At 50.4% G+C, this 17749-nt stretch overlaps 35 non-coding genes across 35 annotated transcripts; 18 read left to right on the top strand and 17 right to left on the bottom strand.

Annotated features, from left to right (window-relative positions):
* Positions 1-102: 102 nt before the first annotated feature.
* Positions 103-174, bottom strand: Trnad-guc (transfer RNA aspartic acid (anticodon GUC)). The gene has a single exon. It is a non-coding gene; the product is annotated as a tRNA-Asp (tRNA).
* A 112-nt stretch (positions 175-286) lies between these two features.
* On the bottom strand, positions 287-378 carry Trnai-uau (transfer RNA isoleucine (anticodon UAU)). The gene is given in 2 exon segments: positions 287-322; positions 341-378. It is a non-coding gene; the product is annotated as a tRNA-Ile (tRNA).
* A 446-nt stretch (positions 379-824) lies between these two features.
* Trnar-acg (transfer RNA arginine (anticodon ACG)) lies at positions 825-897 on the top strand. The gene has a single exon. It is a non-coding gene; the product is annotated as a tRNA-Arg (tRNA).
* Positions 898-1171: 274 nt separating this feature from the next.
* Trnam-cau (transfer RNA methionine (anticodon CAU)) lies at positions 1172-1243 on the top strand. Its single transcript has one exon. It is a non-coding gene; the product is annotated as a tRNA-Met (tRNA).
* A 233-nt stretch (positions 1244-1476) lies between these two features.
* On the bottom strand, positions 1477-1548 carry Trnad-guc (transfer RNA aspartic acid (anticodon GUC)). The gene has a single exon. It is a non-coding gene; the product is annotated as a tRNA-Asp (tRNA).
* Positions 1549-1660: 112 nt separating this feature from the next.
* On the bottom strand, positions 1661-1752 carry Trnai-uau (transfer RNA isoleucine (anticodon UAU)). Its single transcript is given in 2 exon segments — positions 1661-1696; positions 1715-1752. It is a non-coding gene; the product is annotated as a tRNA-Ile (tRNA).
* A 445-nt stretch (positions 1753-2197) lies between these two features.
* On the top strand, positions 2198-2270 carry Trnar-acg (transfer RNA arginine (anticodon ACG)). The gene has a single exon. It is a non-coding gene; the product is annotated as a tRNA-Arg (tRNA).
* A 274-nt stretch (positions 2271-2544) lies between these two features.
* On the top strand, positions 2545-2616 carry Trnam-cau (transfer RNA methionine (anticodon CAU)). Its single transcript has one exon. It is a non-coding gene; the product is annotated as a tRNA-Met (tRNA).
* Positions 2617-2849: 233 nt separating this feature from the next.
* Trnad-guc (transfer RNA aspartic acid (anticodon GUC)) lies at positions 2850-2921 on the bottom strand. The gene has a single exon. It is a non-coding gene; the product is annotated as a tRNA-Asp (tRNA).
* Positions 2922-3033: 112 nt separating this feature from the next.
* Positions 3034-3125, bottom strand: Trnai-uau (transfer RNA isoleucine (anticodon UAU)). The gene is given in 2 exon segments: positions 3034-3069; positions 3088-3125. It is a non-coding gene; the product is annotated as a tRNA-Ile (tRNA).
* Positions 3126-3570: 445 nt separating this feature from the next.
* On the top strand, positions 3571-3643 carry Trnar-acg (transfer RNA arginine (anticodon ACG)). The gene has a single exon. It is a non-coding gene; the product is annotated as a tRNA-Arg (tRNA).
* Positions 3644-3917: 274 nt separating this feature from the next.
* Positions 3918-3989, top strand: Trnam-cau (transfer RNA methionine (anticodon CAU)). Its single transcript has one exon. It is a non-coding gene; the product is annotated as a tRNA-Met (tRNA).
* A 233-nt stretch (positions 3990-4222) lies between these two features.
* Positions 4223-4294, bottom strand: Trnad-guc (transfer RNA aspartic acid (anticodon GUC)). The gene has a single exon. It is a non-coding gene; the product is annotated as a tRNA-Asp (tRNA).
* Positions 4295-4406: 112 nt separating this feature from the next.
* Positions 4407-4498, bottom strand: Trnai-uau (transfer RNA isoleucine (anticodon UAU)). The gene is given in 2 exon segments: positions 4407-4442; positions 4461-4498. It is a non-coding gene; the product is annotated as a tRNA-Ile (tRNA).
* A 445-nt stretch (positions 4499-4943) lies between these two features.
* On the top strand, positions 4944-5016 carry Trnar-acg (transfer RNA arginine (anticodon ACG)). The gene has a single exon. It is a non-coding gene; the product is annotated as a tRNA-Arg (tRNA).
* Positions 5017-5290: 274 nt separating this feature from the next.
* Positions 5291-5362, top strand: Trnam-cau (transfer RNA methionine (anticodon CAU)). Its single transcript has one exon. It is a non-coding gene; the product is annotated as a tRNA-Met (tRNA).
* A 233-nt stretch (positions 5363-5595) lies between these two features.
* Trnad-guc (transfer RNA aspartic acid (anticodon GUC)) lies at positions 5596-5667 on the bottom strand. Its single transcript has one exon. It is a non-coding gene; the product is annotated as a tRNA-Asp (tRNA).
* A 112-nt stretch (positions 5668-5779) lies between these two features.
* Trnai-uau (transfer RNA isoleucine (anticodon UAU)) lies at positions 5780-5871 on the bottom strand. Its single transcript is given in 2 exon segments — positions 5780-5815; positions 5834-5871. It is a non-coding gene; the product is annotated as a tRNA-Ile (tRNA).
* A 445-nt stretch (positions 5872-6316) lies between these two features.
* Trnar-acg (transfer RNA arginine (anticodon ACG)) lies at positions 6317-6389 on the top strand. The gene has a single exon. It is a non-coding gene; the product is annotated as a tRNA-Arg (tRNA).
* Positions 6390-6663: 274 nt separating this feature from the next.
* Positions 6664-6735, top strand: Trnam-cau (transfer RNA methionine (anticodon CAU)). Its single transcript has one exon. It is a non-coding gene; the product is annotated as a tRNA-Met (tRNA).
* Positions 6736-6968: 233 nt separating this feature from the next.
* Positions 6969-7040, bottom strand: Trnad-guc (transfer RNA aspartic acid (anticodon GUC)). Its single transcript has one exon. It is a non-coding gene; the product is annotated as a tRNA-Asp (tRNA).
* A 6103-nt stretch (positions 7041-13143) lies between these two features.
* Positions 13144-13216, top strand: Trnar-acg (transfer RNA arginine (anticodon ACG)). The gene has a single exon. It is a non-coding gene; the product is annotated as a tRNA-Arg (tRNA).
* A 274-nt stretch (positions 13217-13490) lies between these two features.
* Trnam-cau (transfer RNA methionine (anticodon CAU)) lies at positions 13491-13562 on the top strand. Its single transcript has one exon. It is a non-coding gene; the product is annotated as a tRNA-Met (tRNA).
* A 233-nt stretch (positions 13563-13795) lies between these two features.
* Trnad-guc (transfer RNA aspartic acid (anticodon GUC)) lies at positions 13796-13867 on the bottom strand. Its single transcript has one exon. It is a non-coding gene; the product is annotated as a tRNA-Asp (tRNA).
* A 112-nt stretch (positions 13868-13979) lies between these two features.
* Positions 13980-14071, bottom strand: Trnai-uau (transfer RNA isoleucine (anticodon UAU)). The gene is given in 2 exon segments: positions 13980-14015; positions 14034-14071. It is a non-coding gene; the product is annotated as a tRNA-Ile (tRNA).
* Positions 14072-14516: 445 nt separating this feature from the next.
* Trnar-acg (transfer RNA arginine (anticodon ACG)) lies at positions 14517-14589 on the top strand. The gene has a single exon. It is a non-coding gene; the product is annotated as a tRNA-Arg (tRNA).
* A 274-nt stretch (positions 14590-14863) lies between these two features.
* On the top strand, positions 14864-14935 carry Trnam-cau (transfer RNA methionine (anticodon CAU)). The gene has a single exon. It is a non-coding gene; the product is annotated as a tRNA-Met (tRNA).
* A 233-nt stretch (positions 14936-15168) lies between these two features.
* Trnad-guc (transfer RNA aspartic acid (anticodon GUC)) lies at positions 15169-15240 on the bottom strand. Its single transcript has one exon. It is a non-coding gene; the product is annotated as a tRNA-Asp (tRNA).
* Positions 15241-15352: 112 nt separating this feature from the next.
* On the bottom strand, positions 15353-15444 carry Trnai-uau (transfer RNA isoleucine (anticodon UAU)). Its single transcript is given in 2 exon segments — positions 15353-15388; positions 15407-15444. It is a non-coding gene; the product is annotated as a tRNA-Ile (tRNA).
* Positions 15445-15889: 445 nt separating this feature from the next.
* On the top strand, positions 15890-15962 carry Trnar-acg (transfer RNA arginine (anticodon ACG)). The gene has a single exon. It is a non-coding gene; the product is annotated as a tRNA-Arg (tRNA).
* Positions 15963-16236: 274 nt separating this feature from the next.
* Trnam-cau (transfer RNA methionine (anticodon CAU)) lies at positions 16237-16308 on the top strand. The gene has a single exon. It is a non-coding gene; the product is annotated as a tRNA-Met (tRNA).
* A 233-nt stretch (positions 16309-16541) lies between these two features.
* Positions 16542-16613, bottom strand: Trnad-guc (transfer RNA aspartic acid (anticodon GUC)). The gene has a single exon. It is a non-coding gene; the product is annotated as a tRNA-Asp (tRNA).
* Positions 16614-16725: 112 nt separating this feature from the next.
* Trnai-uau (transfer RNA isoleucine (anticodon UAU)) lies at positions 16726-16817 on the bottom strand. Its single transcript is given in 2 exon segments — positions 16726-16761; positions 16780-16817. It is a non-coding gene; the product is annotated as a tRNA-Ile (tRNA).
* Positions 16818-17262: 445 nt separating this feature from the next.
* Positions 17263-17335, top strand: Trnar-acg (transfer RNA arginine (anticodon ACG)). The gene has a single exon. It is a non-coding gene; the product is annotated as a tRNA-Arg (tRNA).
* A 274-nt stretch (positions 17336-17609) lies between these two features.
* On the top strand, positions 17610-17681 carry Trnam-cau (transfer RNA methionine (anticodon CAU)). Its single transcript has one exon. It is a non-coding gene; the product is annotated as a tRNA-Met (tRNA).
* Positions 17682-17749: the final 68 nt, after the last annotated feature.

The following is a 17749-nucleotide window of genomic DNA, read 5'->3' as shown; positions in this document are numbered from 1 at the left end:
GACGCAGACTTTCTTACGATTTTTTAGCAATTACATTCCTTGATCACAACGGTAATGCTTTTTCGGGCCACACGTGCAACCTTCGCGATATAAAAATCGCATCTCCCCGGCGGGGAATCGAACCCCGGTCTCCCGCGTGACAGGCGGGGATACTAACCACTATAGTACCGAGGAACACGCGGTCGTTGACTGCAGTGCACGCACATTTATGGTCTCTCAGGTACGTGATACATCTCAAATCTAGCGTCCCGATGCTTCCATAGTCAGCTGCTACGAAATAAAAGTATGCCCCAGGTGAGGCTCGAACTCACAACCCCGGCATTGCTCACGGCTACTGCCTTATAAGTACCGTGCGCTAACCAATTGCGCCACTGGGGCTACAGCAGAGTGCTTGCAGTTAGCGGTATTCACTTTGATGCCAACCTGTTGTGGCTACAGACCCGTCATACGACCGTCACCTGCGGCCATACTACGACTTTAGCACCTGTCTACGAATGCTTCACACGATTCTTGTTTTATATGCTACACTTACAAGCATGTCAACCGCTTGTCATCACCGAAAAAATGCAAAAAAAACGGGCGCCTGGCATTCCGCTACCTGTCCAACAGCGACGGCAGATGTGTGGCAAGCTCTAAGCTGTGCAGGCGCTCCGTGGCCGAGCAGCTGGAGGAGAGATGCCTTCCTTGGTGGCAGCTCCCTGCAGAGTGCGGAAGACCAGAGTGGCCGCGCCGCCGTTGTCAGTGGATGACATGCAATTGCCGAGCCACGGAGAACACGTTGCTTTGCGATGTGCACCCGCCTCGTAGCAGAAAACGCGAACGGTGGCCCTGTGGCGCAACGGATAACGCGTCTGACTACGGATCAGAAGATTCCAGGTTCGAATCCTGGCAGGGTCGGCATTTTGTTAGTTGCGGGCGCGTAGCTAGGCAGTGCATTCGAATGTCTCCACCTTCGTGGAGTGCAATGTTAATCCTGAGCATCTCGCAGCTGCATCTCGAGACGATCGCGGTAAATATCGCTTCGTGCAAGCGTCAGCGTAGCGTCAGTCGAGCAAAGTCGAGACAAGTCAAGCTGGGAGATGCTACACAGTTAATTAAACGGTAGGCGACGCAGACAACGCTTTTCCAAGTGTCTCATGTCACGCACCGAAGAGAGCGCTTCTCTCCGCACAGCAGAGTGGCGCAGTGGAAGCGTGCTGGGCCCATAACCCAGAGGTCCGTGGATCGAAACCACGCTCTGCTAAAATTATTCTTTTTCTTGGGTGCTTCGAGCTCGATCATTAATCTTGGGGTGCGCTGATTCAGCGTCGACAGCAAACCCTGTGAGTTGTGAAACGACGACGTCGTGTGCAGAATACGAGAAACACTTCCTAAGACGCAGACTTTCTTACGATTTTTTAGCAATTACATTCCTTGATCACAACGGTAATGCTTTTTCGGGCCACACGTGCAACCTTCGCGATATAAAAATCGCATCTCCCCGGCGGGGAATCGAACCCCGGTCTCCCGCGTGACAGGCGGGGATACTAACCACTATAGTACCGAGGAACACGCGGTCGTTGACTGCAGTGCACGCACATTTATGGTCTCTCAGGTACGTGATACATCTCAAATCTAGCGTCCCGATGCTTCCATAGTCAGCTGCTACGAAATAAAAGTATGCCCCAGGTGAGGCTCGAACTCACAACCCCGGCATTGCTCACGGCTACTGCCTTATAAGTACCGTGCGCTAACCAATTGCGCCACTGGGGCTACAGCAGAGTGCTTGCAGTTAGCGGTATTCACTTTGATGCCAACCTGTTGTGGCTACAGACCCGTCATACGACCGTCACCTGCGGCCATACTACGACTTTAGCACCTGTCTACGAATGCTTCACACGATTCTTGTTTTATATGCTACACTTACAAGCATGTCAACCGCTTGTCATCACCGAAAAAATGCAAAAAAACGGGCGCCTGGCATTCCGCTACCTGTCCAACAGCGACGGCAGATGTGTGGCAAGCTCTAAGCTGTGCAGGCGCTCCGTGGCCGAGCAGCTGGAGGAGAGATGCCTTCCTTGGTGGCAGCTCCCTGCAGAGTGCGGAAGACCAGAGTGGCCGCGCCGCCGTTGTCAGTGGATGACATGCAATTGCCGAGCCACGGAGAACACGTTGCTTTGCGATGTGCACCCGCCTCGTAGCAGAAAACGCGAACGGTGGCCCTGTGGCGCAACGGATAACGCGTCTGACTACGGATCAGAAGATTCCAGGTTCGAATCCTGGCAGGGTCGGCATTTTGTTAGTTGCGGGCGCGTAGCTAGGCAGTGCATTCGAATGTCTCCACCTTCGTGGAGTGCAATGTTAATCCTGAGCATCTCGCAGCTGCATCTCGAGACGATCGCGGTAAATATCGCTTCGTGCAAGCGTCAGCGTAGCGTCAGTCGAGCAAAGTCGAGACAAGTCAAGCTGGGAGATGCTACACAGTTAATTAAACGGTAGGCGACGCAGACAACGCTTTTCCAAGTGTCTCATGTCACGCACCGAAGAGAGCGCTTCTCTCCGCACAGCAGAGTGGCGCAGTGGAAGCGTGCTGGGCCCATAACCCAGAGGTCCGTGGATCGAAACCACGCTCTGCTAAAATTATTCTTTTTCTTGGGTGCTTCGAGCTCGATCATTAATCTTGGGGTGCGCTGATTCAGCGTCGACAGCAAACCCTGTGAGTTGTGAAACGACGACGTCGTGTGCAGAATACGAGAAACACTTCCTAAGACGCAGACTTTCTTACGATTTTTTAGCAATTACATTCCTTGATCACAACGGTAATGCTTTTTCGGGCCACACGTGCAACCTTCGCGATATAAAAATCGCATCTCCCCGGCGGGGAATCGAACCCCGGTCTCCCGCGTGACAGGCGGGGATACTAACCACTATAGTACCGAGGAACACGCGGTCGTTGACTGCAGTGCACGCACATTTATGGTCTCTCAGGTACGTGATACATCTCAAATCTAGCGTCCCGATGCTTCCATAGTCAGCTGCTACGAAATAAAAGTATGCCCCAGGTGAGGCTCGAACTCACAACCCCGGCATTGCTCACGGCTACTGCCTTATAAGTACCGTGCGCTAACCAATTGCGCCACTGGGGCTACAGCAGAGTGCTTGCAGTTAGCGGTATTCACTTTGATGCCAACCTGTTGTGGCTACAGACCCGTCATACGACCGTCACCTGCGGCCATACTACGACTTTAGCACCTGTCTACGAATGCTTCACACGATTCTTGTTTTATATGCTACACTTACAAGCATGTCAACCGCTTGTCATCACCGAAAAAATGCAAAAAAACGGGCGCCTTGCATTCCGCTACCTGTCCAACAGCGACGGCAGATGTGTGGCAAGCTCTAAGCTGTGCAGGCGCTCCGTGGCCGAGCAGCTGGAGGAGAGATGCCTTCCTTGGTGGCAGCTCCCTGCAGAGTGCGGAAGACCAGAGTGGCCGCGCCGCCGTTGTCAGTGGATGACATGCAATTGCCGAGCCACGGAGAACACGTTGCTTTGCGATGTGCACCCGCCTCGTAGCAGAAAACGCGAACGGTGGCCCTGTGGCGCAACGGATAACGCGTCTGACTACGGATCAGAAGATTCCAGGTTCGAATCCTGGCAGGGTCGGCATTTTGTTAGTTGCGGGCGCGTAGCTAGGCAGTGCATTCGAATGTCTCCACCTTCGTGGAGTGCAATGTTAATCCTGAGCATCTCGCAGCTGCATCTCGAGACGATCGCGGTAAATATCGCTTCGTGCAAGCGTCAGCGTAGCGTCAGTCGAGCAAAGTCGAGACAAGTCAAGCTGGGAGATGCTACACAGTTAATTAAACGGTAGGCGACGCAGACAACGCTTTTCCAAGTGTCTCATGTCACGCACCGAAGAGAGCGCTTCTCTCCGCACAGCAGAGTGGCGCAGTGGAAGCGTGCTGGGCCCATAACCCAGAGGTCCGTGGATCGAAACCACGCTCTGCTAAAATTATTCTTTTTCTTGGGTGCTTCGAGCTCGATCATTAATCTTGGGGTGCGCTGATTCAGCGTCGACAGCAAACCCTGTGAGTTGTGAAACGACGACGTCGTGTGCAGAATACGAGAAACACTTCCTAAGACGCAGACTTTCTTACGATTTTTTAGCAATTACATTCCTTGATCACAACGGTAATGCTTTTTCGGGCCACACGTGCAACCTTCGCGATATAAAAATCGCATCTCCCCGGCGGGGAATCGAACCCCGGTCTCCCGCGTGACAGGCGGGGATACTAACCACTATAGTACCGAGGAACACGCGGTCGTTGACTGCAGTGCACGCACATTTATGGTCTCTCAGGTACGTGATACATCTCAAATCTAGCGTCCCGATGCTTCCATAGTCAGCTGCTACGAAATAAAAGTATGCCCCAGGTGAGGCTCGAACTCACAACCCCGGCATTGCTCACGGCTACTGCCTTATAAGTACCGTGCGCTAACCAATTGCGCCACTGGGGCTACAGCAGAGTGCTTGCAGTTAGCGGTATTCACTTTGATGCCAACCTGTTGTGGCTACAGACCCGTCATACGACCGTCACCTGCGGCCATACTACGACTTTAGCACCTGTCTACGAATGCTTCACACGATTCTTGTTTTATATGCTACACTTACAAGCATGTCAACCGCTTGTCATCACCGAAAAAATGCAAAAAAACGGGCGCCTTGCATTCCGCTACCTGTCCAACAGCGACGGCAGATGTGTGGCAAGCTCTAAGCTGTGCAGGCGCTCCGTGGCCGAGCAGCTGGAGGAGAGATGCCTTCCTTGGTGGCAGCTCCCTGCAGAGTGCGGAAGACCAGAGTGGCCGCGCCGCCGTTGTCAGTGGATGACATGCAATTGCCGAGCCACGGAGAACACGTTGCTTTGCGATGTGCACCCGCCTCGTAGCAGAAAACGCGAACGGTGGCCCTGTGGCGCAACGGATAACGCGTCTGACTACGGATCAGAAGATTCCAGGTTCGAATCCTGGCAGGGTCGGCATTTTGTTAGTTGCGGGCGCGTAGCTAGGCAGTGCATTCGAATGTCTCCACCTTCGTGGAGTGCAATGTTAATCCTGAGCATCTCGCAGCTGCATCTCGAGACGATCGCGGTAAATATCGCTTCGTGCAAGCGTCAGCGTAGCGTCAGTCGAGCAAAGTCGAGACAAGTCAAGCTGGGAGATGCTACACAGTTAATTAAACGGTAGGCGACGCAGACAACGCTTTTCCAAGTGTCTCATGTCACGCACCGAAGAGAGCGCTTCTCTCCGCACAGCAGAGTGGCGCAGTGGAAGCGTGCTGGGCCCATAACCCAGAGGTCCGTGGATCGAAACCACGCTCTGCTAAAATTATTCTTTTTCTTGGGTGCTTCGAGCTCGATCATTAATCTTGGGGTGCGCTGATTCAGCGTCGACAGCAAACCCTGTGAGTTGTGAAACGACGACGTCGTGTGCAGAATACGAGAAACACTTCCTAAGACGCAGACTTTCTTACGATTTTTTAGCAATTACATTCCTTGATCACAACGGTAATGCTTTTTCGGGCCACACGTGCAACCTTCGCGATATAAAAATCGCATCTCCCCGGCGGGGAATCGAACCCCGGTCTCCCGCGTGACAGGCGGGGATACTAACCACTATAGTACCGAGGAACACGCGGTCGTTGACTGCAGTGCACGCACATTTATGGTCTCTCAGGTACGTGATACATCTCAAATCTAGCGTCCCGATGCTTCCATAGTCAGCTGCTACGAAATAAAAGTATGCCCCAGGTGAGGCTCGAACTCACAACCCCGGCATTGCTCACGGCTACTGCCTTATAAGTACCGTGCGCTAACCAATTGCGCCACTGGGGCTACAGCAGAGTGCTTGCAGTTAGCGGTATTCACTTTGATGCCAACCTGTTGTGGCTACAGACCCGTCATACGACCGTCACCTGCGGCCATACTACGACTTTAGCACCTGTCTACGAATGCTTCACACGATTCTTGTTTTATATGCTACACTTACAAGCATGTCAACCGCTTGTCATCACCGAAAAAATGCAAAAAAACGGGCGCCTGGCATTCCGCTACCTGTCCAACAGCGACGGCAGATGTGTGGCAAGCTCTAAGCTGTGCAGGCGCTCCGTGGCCGAGCAGCTGGAGGAGAGATGCCTTCCTTGGTGGCAGCTCCCTGCAGAGTGCGGAAGACCAGAGTGGCCGCGCCGCCGTTGTCAGTGGATGACATGCAATTGCCGAGCCACGGAGAACACGTTGCTTTGCGATGTGCACCCGCCTCGTAGCAGAAAACGCGAACGGTGGCCCTGTGGCGCAACGGATAACGCGTCTGACTACGGATCAGAAGATTCCAGGTTCGAATCCTGGCAGGGTCGGCATTTTGTTAGTTGCGGGCGCGTAGCTAGGCAGTGCATTCGAATGTCTCCACCTTCGTGGAGTGCAATGTTAATCCTGAGCATCTCGCAGCTGCATCTCGAGACGATCGCGGTAAATATCGCTTCGTGCAAGCGTCAGCGTAGCGTCAGTCGAGCAAAGTCGAGACAAGTCAAGCTGGGAGATGCTACACAGTTAATTAAACGGTAGGCGACGCAGACAACGCTTTTCCAAGTGTCTCATGTCACGCACCGAAGAGAGCGCTTCTCTCCGCACAGCAGAGTGGCGCAGTGGAAGCGTGCTGGGCCCATAACCCAGAGGTCCGTGGATCGAAACCACGCTCTGCTAAAATTATTGTTTTTCTTGGGTGCTTCGAGCTCGATCATTAATCTTGGGGTGCGCTGATTCAGCGTCGACAGCAAACCCTGTGAGTTGTGAAACGACGACGTCGTGTGCAGAATACGAGAAACACTTCCTAAGACGCAGACTTTCTTACGATTTTTTAGCAATTACATTCCTTGATCACAACGGTAATGCTTTTTCGGGCCACACGTGCAACCTTCGCGATATAAAAATCGCATCTCCCCGGCGGGGAATCGAACCCCGGTCTCCCGCGTGACAGGCGGGGATACTAACCACTATAGTACCGAGGAACACGCGGTCGTTGACTGCAGTGCACGCACATTTATGGTCTCTCAGGTACGTGATACATCTCAAATCTAGCGTCCCGATGCTTCCATAGTCAGCTGCTACGAAATAAAAGTATGCCCCAGGTGAGGCTCGAACTCACAACCCCGGCATTGCTCACGGCTACTGCCTTATAAGTACCGTGCGCTAACCAATTGCGCCACTTTTTTTTTTTTTTTTTTTTTTTTTTTTTTTTTTTTTTTTTTTTTTTTTGGCCTCCCTTCTCCCCTTACAGCCCTCCTTGCGCTCACCATGAATGCCTTCCTTGGCGAGCTTCTTCAGCTATATTCAAATGAAATCAAAGTCTCCAGATTCACTGGCATCGTACAACAGTACACAAAAGGAATTCAATTTCTTCGGGATTACAAGGAGCTCATTGCTTCGTCTTCTTTGGAATATAAGTGCCAACGAAAATTAGAAATCTTTCTCAAAACCAAGAAGAGAGAAAAAAAATAAATAACTAAATGAATAAATAAAATAAAAGGATGTCTCTTCCCTCAAAAAACAAATAATGAGGAATAAGAAAGAAAAGAAAACTTCAGGTTCTTCAAGCGCCATAGGCGAAATGATAACGAAAATAGTAGTCACTGTTGACTTGTACCTGGGAACTTCACCATGGAAATGGTGACAGGAATCGCGGATATACTTTAGAATCACCCAATTCCCTGTTTCTCAAACAGGATTGTTAACATATTGCCAAAATCCCTCTTAATGTGTGGGAACTGGTTTCTTCGCCAATATGCCGTTGCCATATAAGCAGTAAAGGCAGTAATATTGTCTTCTCCGTGTTGGGTCATGACGTAATTGACAAAATGTCCCAGCATCCACATAACAGTATTGTTTTTCGTTTTGGGGTAAAACCGTGTATCAGGCCACAGGAGGATATCAGTCGTATAAAGACTTTCAGTGCTACGTGTGAGCAGCGCCAATCGTTTCCGCACCCAATGCCAGTTGAACTGATGCCCGCAGCAAGTAAACCTGTGCCTCAGAGTGTCTACTAATCCACATTTGAGGCAGTTGTCAGTAGCACTTAAGCCAATGCGGTTGAGTTTTTCGTTGGTTGGAATAAGATTGTGGACAACTTTATACCAGGCGGAAAGCACATCGGAAGAATGAATTTTGAGAGTAATATTGGTCCACACTGCCGTCCAGACGATTCTTGGGTAGTGCATTTCAATTGTATTTGGAGCTTCGTACTTCTGCCACTGAGCAATTAAGAACACTGTCGTGAGACATTGACTTGTGGAAACACTGTCACCTAAGTAACTCATTTCGAGGTAATAAACACCGACATGTTGCAATTGAAAGTTTAGTTTCCCGATGTCAATTGGCGGTTTCATACATTTTGGGCGAACAATGCGAAACAGCTTCGATGTGATAGTATGGGGCATCGTGGTAATTATCTCAGTTGTTCGTTTTATATAGAGTGCCGTCGCCTTTCGACGGATATCATTGAGTTGCAGGCCCCCAGCTTGCACTGACTTAGACAGTGTGGTATAGGTTAACTTAAAAATATGACCGAGCCACACAAACCTGCTGGACAAACGCATGATCTTATGGGCTTGCATTTTGGGAAGAGGGAACACCTGAGCGACATAATAAGCTTTACAGAGTATGTATGTATTCAAAATCCTGATCTTCTGGAGGATATTTGTCGATCGCCAGGTGTTTTCCACTATAGCTCCCTGTATTCGATTTGCAGTAAGTTTCCAGTTTTTAGCTGCCATACGTAAAGGACACCTATCGATGATGATTCCCAGAGCAACATGTTGTTCGACGATCTGTGCCCACGGTATAGCAAGAGATTCGAAGCCCCGTAAGCTTAGAACCTTACATTTACCCTCACTGAGTTTCGCTCCAGACGCAGTGCTGTAATTATCAATCTCAGCCCGCAAGTGGGCCACTTCAGACTCATGACGGAGGATAACAGCAACATCATCGGCGTAAGCCCTCACAGTAAGATTGCTCCCTAAGACAGAAAGCCCGGTTAATGTGATACACAATCTCTTCAGAAATGGCTCGAGCGACAAAACAAAGAGCGACATCGACAAAGGACTGCCTTGCGGTACACCTCGTCGTATACCAACAGCTTGTGTCAGCTGACCGTTAACGGTGATCCTAGCAGTAATGCCTGTTATCATATGCCGAATGACTGCCACAGCTCGTTCTTCGAGTCCAATTCGTTGCAGGATGCGTTCTAAATAGTGATGACTAACGCGGTCAAAAGCTTTGCAAAAGTCAAGAAAAAGGAAAGCACATTTGATGTTGGTTACGGCCGCTACTGAAATAACGTCTCTGTACTCCGCAACCGGAGTCATAATGGATCTCCCTGGAAGGCAAGACTGATGTGAATGAATAACTTTCCCAAGGATGGGGGTCATTCTGCTATTAATCGCTCGGGCAATCGTTTTATAATCAAAGTTCAATAATGTGATTGTACGGAGATTATCAACTCGCTTGTGACCAGTTCTCTTCGGGACTAAAACAATTCTACCCACCTTGAACGCGGCAGGAAGAGGACCACCACTCATGACTTCATTAACAATTTCAGTAAAAGTACCACCAAGGACATTCCAGAATTTGATATAAAATTCCTTGGGCAAACCATCAGGACCAGGCGATTTAAAGGAAGGCGACTTGGAGATCAAGGCTAAAACTTCCTCGGGAGTGAAGTCCGATAAAAAGTCGACATTGTCAGCAGGAGTAATCGCCCTATCAAAAACATTGACCACTGCACTGACAGCAGGTTCATTGACAATTTCACTGGAATACAGTCGTTGGAAATGTTGGTGAATTTCACTAATAATGGCCGCTTGAGTAGAGAGTAATTCCCCATTATCCCTTTCCAAAACATCAATGAAAGCCCTGCGGCGGCGCGAGAAATGCTTAAATAAATGGTACATAGATGTCATTTCGTCGGCTAAAACAGATTTAGGTTTGGATTTAACTTTCAGACCTTCCAATTGTTGACGCTTCAAGCTGACAAGTTTAGCCTTGACACGTTGAATTGATGGAAAGTTAGTGTTGGTCGCAGTGGATGAATCATACAGTTGTCGCAGCACAGTGTAGTAAAACTCAAAGGTCCTCTTGAAGGCGCGTGCTTTCTGAGCACTATAATAAATGAGACTTTTTCGAAGCTTTGGTTTCGCAACAGCGGTCCACCACATCGCTTTAGTCGGATAAAAAGTGATGGAACGCAAACAAGTTTCCCACACATGCCTGATAACGTCAAATAACTCAGCGTCCGCCAGATGCGATATGTTTAACATCCACGGGGAACGAAATAATTTGGTAGGCTGTCGATTTAAGTGAACCGTTGCCGTAAAAGCGCAATGGTCGGTAAAACTAGCCGGGATTACGTCAACCGCTAGGAGTCTGTCACTGATACAGTCCGATAGATAAATTCTATCCAGACGGCTGCATGAAGTAACGGTGAAAAAAGTGAATTTAACTAAAGTAGGATACTTCAGTTCCCAAGCATCTTTCAGCTTAATATTCTTAACGAGCTCGTGCAGTTCTTTACAGTAGTTAAAATTAGGGGACTGATCGTTTTTACGTAGAACACAGTTGAAGTCACCTCCTATTATCAGGTTTTGAGGACTGCTCCTCAACAGATACGTAACTGCCTCCTTATAAAAACGTGACCGTTCGAATTTGTGGCTGTTGCCTGATGGGGCATATAAATTAACAAGGGTTACATCAAAAATTTTACAGCTCACTCCTCGACCGGAATCTAGAAACTCGATCTCCCCAACTGGAATGCCTTCCCGTAATAAAAGTGCGGTACCTGTACTTTCCTCAGGAGCAACGTTTGATATGGTTTTAAAACCAGAGATGAAGAGATTTAAAACAGTAACTTCCTGCAACAACACAATATCAGCGTCAGATTCGTATAGAAACTGCTGTAGGGCCGCAATTTTGAGATCAGATCGAATCTTATTTATGTTCAGGGAGACGAATTTGTACGCTTGTGCCATTATTACAGTGAGGTACGTAAAGGGCCACTAAACAACACTGGTCGCATTAAAAGGGCATAGAGACTTCGGAATGGTCTGCATTGTCGGGAGGATCACGAACAGTCACTTGTGTGTCGTTGGGTTTGTTTTTCTTCCGTACTGCGTTGACGTTCGGTTGAACTTTGGTCCTACTACGTGCTCTGCTAGGGAACACATCGGCAGACGGAGGTGTGGGAGGGTCCTGAGTGACTTCGCAATCCATAACGTGCTGTGACGCCTCAACCATCTGATCTGCGGAAAGAACTGACTCAGAAGGTGGACAAGTTTGTTTGTTGTCACTAGCACGAACTTCGTGTTTGTTTGTAGACGGACTTTGACTTCCTTCAGTTTGTACACAAGTACTGCCTGCCTCGTTATGCTTATCGGAAGCACGCGCTTGTTGTGATTCGGCCTGTGATGACGTCGCGACTTCAGGCGGCGGGCTCGGCTGTTGTGGTGCCAAAGCTGCCTGTACGTCACTCGGAATGACGTCAATAGCCGCAGCGTCGACAGCTGCGTGCGACGGTTCAGAAAAACTTGAGTCAGTAACCGTAACCGGCATCTCTTTTGGGACGTCGAGTTCTAATTCCTGGAGAGCCTCGTCCGGACTATCATCATCACACGTTCTTCGCCGTTTGTGGCTCAGCAGCTGCACGTCAGATTTGGAGGCAGGCGTATCTGTAACCGGTTTTGAAGGAAAGGGTGTAAAGTCGGCAACAGGCAAACCAGGCTCCGGGGGCAATATTTCACTATCACGAGGGCGGTCGATGTCCGTGATTGGTGCCTCCCTAACAAGATCAGCCAATGTCAACTTTTTACGCTGTTCCAAAGTACTTTTGAGAACAAATACACGTTTAGGGCAGTTCGTACGCAAGTGACCAGTTTCATTACAAATAAAGCATGTGCCTGGTTGCCCACTGTACGTGACATGAACTTTATACCCACAAACAATAAGATGGGAGGGGATATCTTGCTTGACGTGCATTTCGACTGACCGGACGCCACTAAAACACTGTAACCGATGTTGACTAGACCAACGTTCGTTACGGATTTGCTTGACCTCCCCATATTTCGTCAAAATCTCACGTAAATAACAGTTTTCAACTTCCGGCGGCAGGTTGTACACACGGACGTTTTTGTATTCTACATCAGCATTGGATATGAGAACAGTACTCACCGAGGCGTCACGATGACGGAACTCAGCTCTGCTACCATGTTTTAACAGAATCCTCTCCAGTAACACAGGGTTTAACAACTTGACGAAGAAACAGTAGAGATCTGTGTCGTAATAGGCAGTATGAACCTGGTCAGACGTAATACCAATGACATCTACTATGAAATCGTGAACTTCCATGGAACTCGGTTGAACATGACGTGTAGACTTGTCAAATTCGAAACACAGAGTACATTTCCTTGGGAACAACCTGGACGACATATCCACTTATTAAACGGTCGAGACCGCTAACACAAAACGTCACAAAACACTAAAAGTGAACTGACGGAAGCACAATACAGCAAATCTAGCAAACAACGTAAACAAAGAAAGTAGTCACGGCTTGCACACGCTATGGCGGAGCGAAGGCACAACACGTGCGACCTGCACGGCGTCGCAAGCGGAACTGCTGGGGCTACAGCAGAGTGCTTGCAGTTAGCGGTATTCACTTTGATGCCAACCTGTTGTGGCTACAGACCCGTCATACGACCGTCACCTGCGGCCATACTACGACTTTAGCACCTGTCTACGAATGCTTCACACGATTCTTGTTTTATATGCTACACTTACAAGCATGTCAACCGCTTGTCATCACCGAAAAAATGCAAAAAAACGGGCGCCTGGCATTCCGCTACCTGTCCAACAGCGACGGCAGATGTGTGGCAAGCTCTAAGCTGTGCAGGCGCTCCGTGGCCGAGCAGCTGGAGGAGAGATGCCTTCCTTGGTGGCAGCTCCCTGCAGAGTGCGGAAGACCAGAGTGGCCGCGCCGCCGTTGTCAGTGGATGACATGCAATTGCCGAGCCACGGAGAACACGTTGCTTTGCGATGTGCACCCGCCTCGTAGCAGAAAACGCGAACGGTGGCCCTGTGGCGCAACGGATAACGCGTCTGACTACGGATCAGAAGATTCCAGGTTCGAATCCTGGCAGGGTCGGCATTTTGTTAGTTGCGGGCGCGTAGCTAGGCAGTGCATTCGAATGTCTCCACCTTCGTGGAGTGCAATGTTAATCCTGAGCATCTCGCAGCTGCATCTCGAGACGATCGCGGTAAATATCGCTTCGTGCAAGCGTCAGCGTAGCGTCAGTCGAGCAAAGTCGAGACAAGTCAAGCTGGGAGATGCTACACAGTTAATTAAACGGTAGGCGACGCAGACAACGCTTTTCCAAGTGTCTCATGTCACGCACCGAAGAGAGCGCTTCTCTCCGCACAGCAGAGTGGCGCAGTGGAAGCGTGCTGGGCCCATAACCCAGAGGTCCGTGGATCGAAACCACGTTCTGCTAAAATTATTCTTTTTCTTGGGTGCTTCGAGCTCGATCATTAATCTTGGGGTGCGCTGATTCAGCGTCGACAGCAAACCCTGTGAGTTGTGAAACGACGACGTCGTGTGCAGAATACGAGAAACACTTCCTAAGACGCAGACTTTCTTACGATTTTTTAGCAATTACATTCCTTGATCACAACGGTAATGCTTTTTCGGGCCACACGTGCAACCTTCGCGATATAAAAATCGCATCTCCCCGGCGGGGAATCGAACCCCGGTCTCCCGCGTGACAGGCGGGGATACTAACCACTATAGTACCGAGGAACACGCGGTCGTTGACTGCAGTGCACGCACATTTATGGTCTCTCAGGTACGTGATACATCTCAAATCTAGCGTCCCGATGCTTCCATAGTCAGCTGCTACGAAATAAAAGTATGCCCCAGGTGAGGCTCGAACTCACAACCCCGGCATTGCTCACGGCTACTGCCTTATAAGTACCGTGCGCTAACCAATTGCGCCACTGGGGCTACAGCAGAGTGCTTGCAGTTAGCGGTATTCACTTTGATGCCAACCTGTTGTGGCTACAGACCCGTCATACGACCGTCACCTGCGGCCATACTACGACTTTAGCACCTGTCTACGAATGCTTCACACGATTCTTGTTTTATATGCTACACTTACAAGCATGTCAACCGCTTGTCATCACCGAAAAAATGCAAAAAAACGGGCGCCTTGCATTCCGCTACCTGTCCAACAGCGACGGCAGATGTGTGGCAAGCTCTAAGCTGTGCAGGCGCTCCGTGGCCGAGCAGCTGGAGGAGAGATGCCTTCCTTGGTGGCAGCTCCCTGCAGAGTGCGGAAGACCAGAGTGGCCGCGCCGCCGTTGTCAGTGGATGACATGCAATTGCCGAGCCACGGAGAACACGTTGCTTTGCGATGTGCACCCGCCTCGTAGCAGAAAACACGAACGGTGGCCCTGTGGCGCAACGGATAACGCGTCTGACTACGGATCAGAAGATTCCAGGTTCGAATCCTGGCAGGGTCGGCATTTTGTTAGTTGCGGGCGCGTAGCTAGGCAGTGCATTCGAATGTCTCCACCTTCGTGGAGTGCAATGTTAATCCTGAGCATCTCGCAGCTGCATCTCGAGACGATCGCGGTAAATATCGCTTCGTGCAAGCGTCAGCGTAGCGTCAGTCGAGCAAAGTCGAGACAAGTCAAGCTGGGAGATGCTACACAGTTAATTAAACGGTAGGCGACGCAGACAACGCTTTTCCAAGTGTCTCATGTCACGCACCGAAGAGAGCGCTTCTCTCCGCACAGCAGAGTGGCGCAGTGGAAGCGTGCTGGGCCCATAACCCAGAGGTCCGTGGATCGAAACCACGCTCTGCTAAAATTATTCTTTTTCTTGGGTGCTTCGAGCTCGATCATTAATCTTGGGGTGCGCTGATTCAGCGTCGACAGCAAACCCTGTGAGTTGTGAAACGACGACGTCGTGTGCAGAATACGAGAAACACTTCCTAAGACGCAGACTTTCTTACGATTTTTTAGCAATTACATTCCTTGATCACAACGGTAATGCTTTTTCGGGCCACACGTGCAACCTTCGCGATATAAAAATCGCATCTCCCCGGCGGGGAATCGAACCCCGGTCTCCCGCGTGACAGGCGGGGATACTAACCACTATAGTACCGAGGAACACGCGGTCGTTGACTGCAGTGCACGCACATTTATGGTCTCTCAGGTACGTGATACATCTCAAATCTAGCGTCCCGATGCTTCCATAGTCAGCTGCTACGAAATAAAAGTATGCCCCAGGTGAGGCTCGAACTCACAACCCCGGCATTGCTCACGGCTACTGCCTTATAAGTACCGTGCGCTAACCAATTGCGCCACTGGGGCTACAGCAGAGTGCTTGCAGTTAGCGGTATTCACTTTGATGCCAACCTGTTGTGGCTACAGACCCGTCATACGACCGTCACCTGCGGCCATACTACGACTTTAGCACCTGTCTACGAATGCTTCACACGATTCTTGTTTTATATGCTACACTTACAAGCATGTCAACCGCTTGTCATCACCGAAAAAATGCAAAAAAACGGGCGCCTGGCATTCCGCTACCTGTCCAACAGCGACGGCAGATGTGTGGCAAGCTCTAAGCTGTGCAGGCGCTCCGTGGCCGAGCAGCTGGAGGAGAGATGCCTTCCTTGGTGGCAGCTCCCTGCAGAGTGCGGAAGACCAGAGTGGCCGCGCCGCCGTTGTCAGTGGATGACATGCAATTGCCGAGCCACGGAGAACACGTTGCTTTGCGATGTGCACCCGCCTCGTAGCAGAAAACGCGAACGGTGGCCCTGTGGCGCAACGGATAACGCGTCTGACTACGGATCAGAAGATTCCAGGTTCGAATCCTGGCAGGGTCGGCATTTTGTTAGTTGCGGGCGCGTAGCTAGGCAGTGCATTCGAATGTCTCCACCTTCGTGGAGTGCAATGTTAATCCTGAGCATCTCGCAGCTGCATCTCGAGACGATCGCGGTAAATATCGCTTCGTGCAAGCGTCAGCGTAGCGTCAGTCGAGCAAAGTCGAGACAAGTCAAGCTGGGAGATGCTACACAGTTAATTAAACGGTAGGCGACGCAGACAACGCTTTTCCAAGTGTCTCATGTCACGCACCGAAGAGAGCGCTTCTCTCCGCACAGCAGAGTGGCGCAGTGGAAGCGTGCTGGGCCCATAACCCAGAGGTCCGTGGATCGAAACCACGCTCTGCTAAAATTATTGTTTTTCTTGGGTGCTTCGAGCTCGATCATTAATCTTGGGGTGCGCTGATTCAGCGTCGACAGCAAACCCTGTGAGTTGTGAAACGACGACGTCGTGTGCAGAATACGAGAAACACTTCCTAAGACGCAGACTTTCTTACGATTTTTTAGCAATTACATTCCTTGATCACAACGGTAATGCTTTTTCGGGCCACACGTGCAACCTTCGCGATATAAAAATCGCATCTCCCCGGCGGGGAATCGAACCCCGGTCTCCCGCGTGACAGGCGGGGATACTAACCACTATAGTACCGAGGAACACGCGGTCGTTGACTGCAGTGCACGCACATTTATGGTCTCTCAGGTACGTGATACATCTCAAATCTAGCGTCCCGATGCTTCCATAGTCAGCTGCTACGAAATAAAAGTATGCCCCAGGTGAGGCTCGAACTCACAACCCCGGCATTGCTCACGGCTACTGCCTTATAAGTACCGTGCGCTAACCAATTGCGCCACTGGGGCTACAGCAGAGTGCTTGCAGTTAGCGGTATTCACTTTGATGCCAACCTGTTGTGGCTACAGACCCGTCATACGACCGTCACCTGCGGCCATACTACGACTTTAGCACCTGTCTACGAATGCTTCACACGATTCTTGTTTTATATGCTACACTTACAAGCATGTCAACCGCTTGTCATCACCGAAAAAATGCAAAAAAACGGGCGCCTGGCATTCCGCTACCTGTCCAACAGCGACGGCAGATGTGTGGCAAGCTCTAAGCTGTGCAGGCGCTCCGTGGCCGAGCAGCTGGAGGAGAGATGCCTTCCTTGGTGGCAGCTCCCTGCAGAGTGCGGAAGACCAGAGTGGCCGCGCCGCCGTTGTCAGTGGATGACATGCAATTGCCGAGCCACGGAGAACACGTTGCTTTGCGATGTGCACCCGCCTCGTAGCAGAAAACGCGAACGGTGGCTCTGTGGCGCAACGGATAACGCGTCTGACTACGGATCAGAAGATTCCAGGTTCGAATCCTGGCAGGGTCGGCATTTTGTTAGTTGCGGGCGCGTAGCTAGGCAGTGCATTCGAATGTCTCCACCTTCGTGGAGTGCAATGTTAATCCTGAGCATCTCGCAGCTGCATCTCGAGACGATCGCGGTAAATATCGCTTCGTGCAAGCGTCAGCGTAGCGTCAGTCGAGCAAAGTCGAGACAAGTCAAGCTGGGAGATGCTACACAGTTAATTAAACGGTAGGCGACGCAGACAACGCTTTTCCAAGTGTCTCATGTCACGCACCGAAGAGAGCGCTTCTCTCCGCACAGCAGAGTGGCGCAGTGGAAGCGTGCTGGGCCCATAACCCAGAGGTCCGTGGATCGAAACCACGTTCTGCTAAAATTATTCTTTTTCTTGGGTGCTTCGAGCTCGATCATTAATCTTGGGGTGCGCTGATTCAGCGTCGA

Source organism: Schistocerca serialis, chromosome 9 (genome assembly GCF_023864345.2).
Source record: "Schistocerca serialis cubense isolate TAMUIC-IGC-003099 chromosome 9, iqSchSeri2.2, whole genome shotgun sequence".
Classification (NCBI taxonomy): Eukaryota; Metazoa; Arthropoda; class Insecta; order Orthoptera; family Acrididae; genus Schistocerca; species Schistocerca serialis.
The sequence above is the reverse complement of the archived record's forward strand: the minus strand, read 5'-3'. Positions and strand labels throughout refer to the sequence as shown.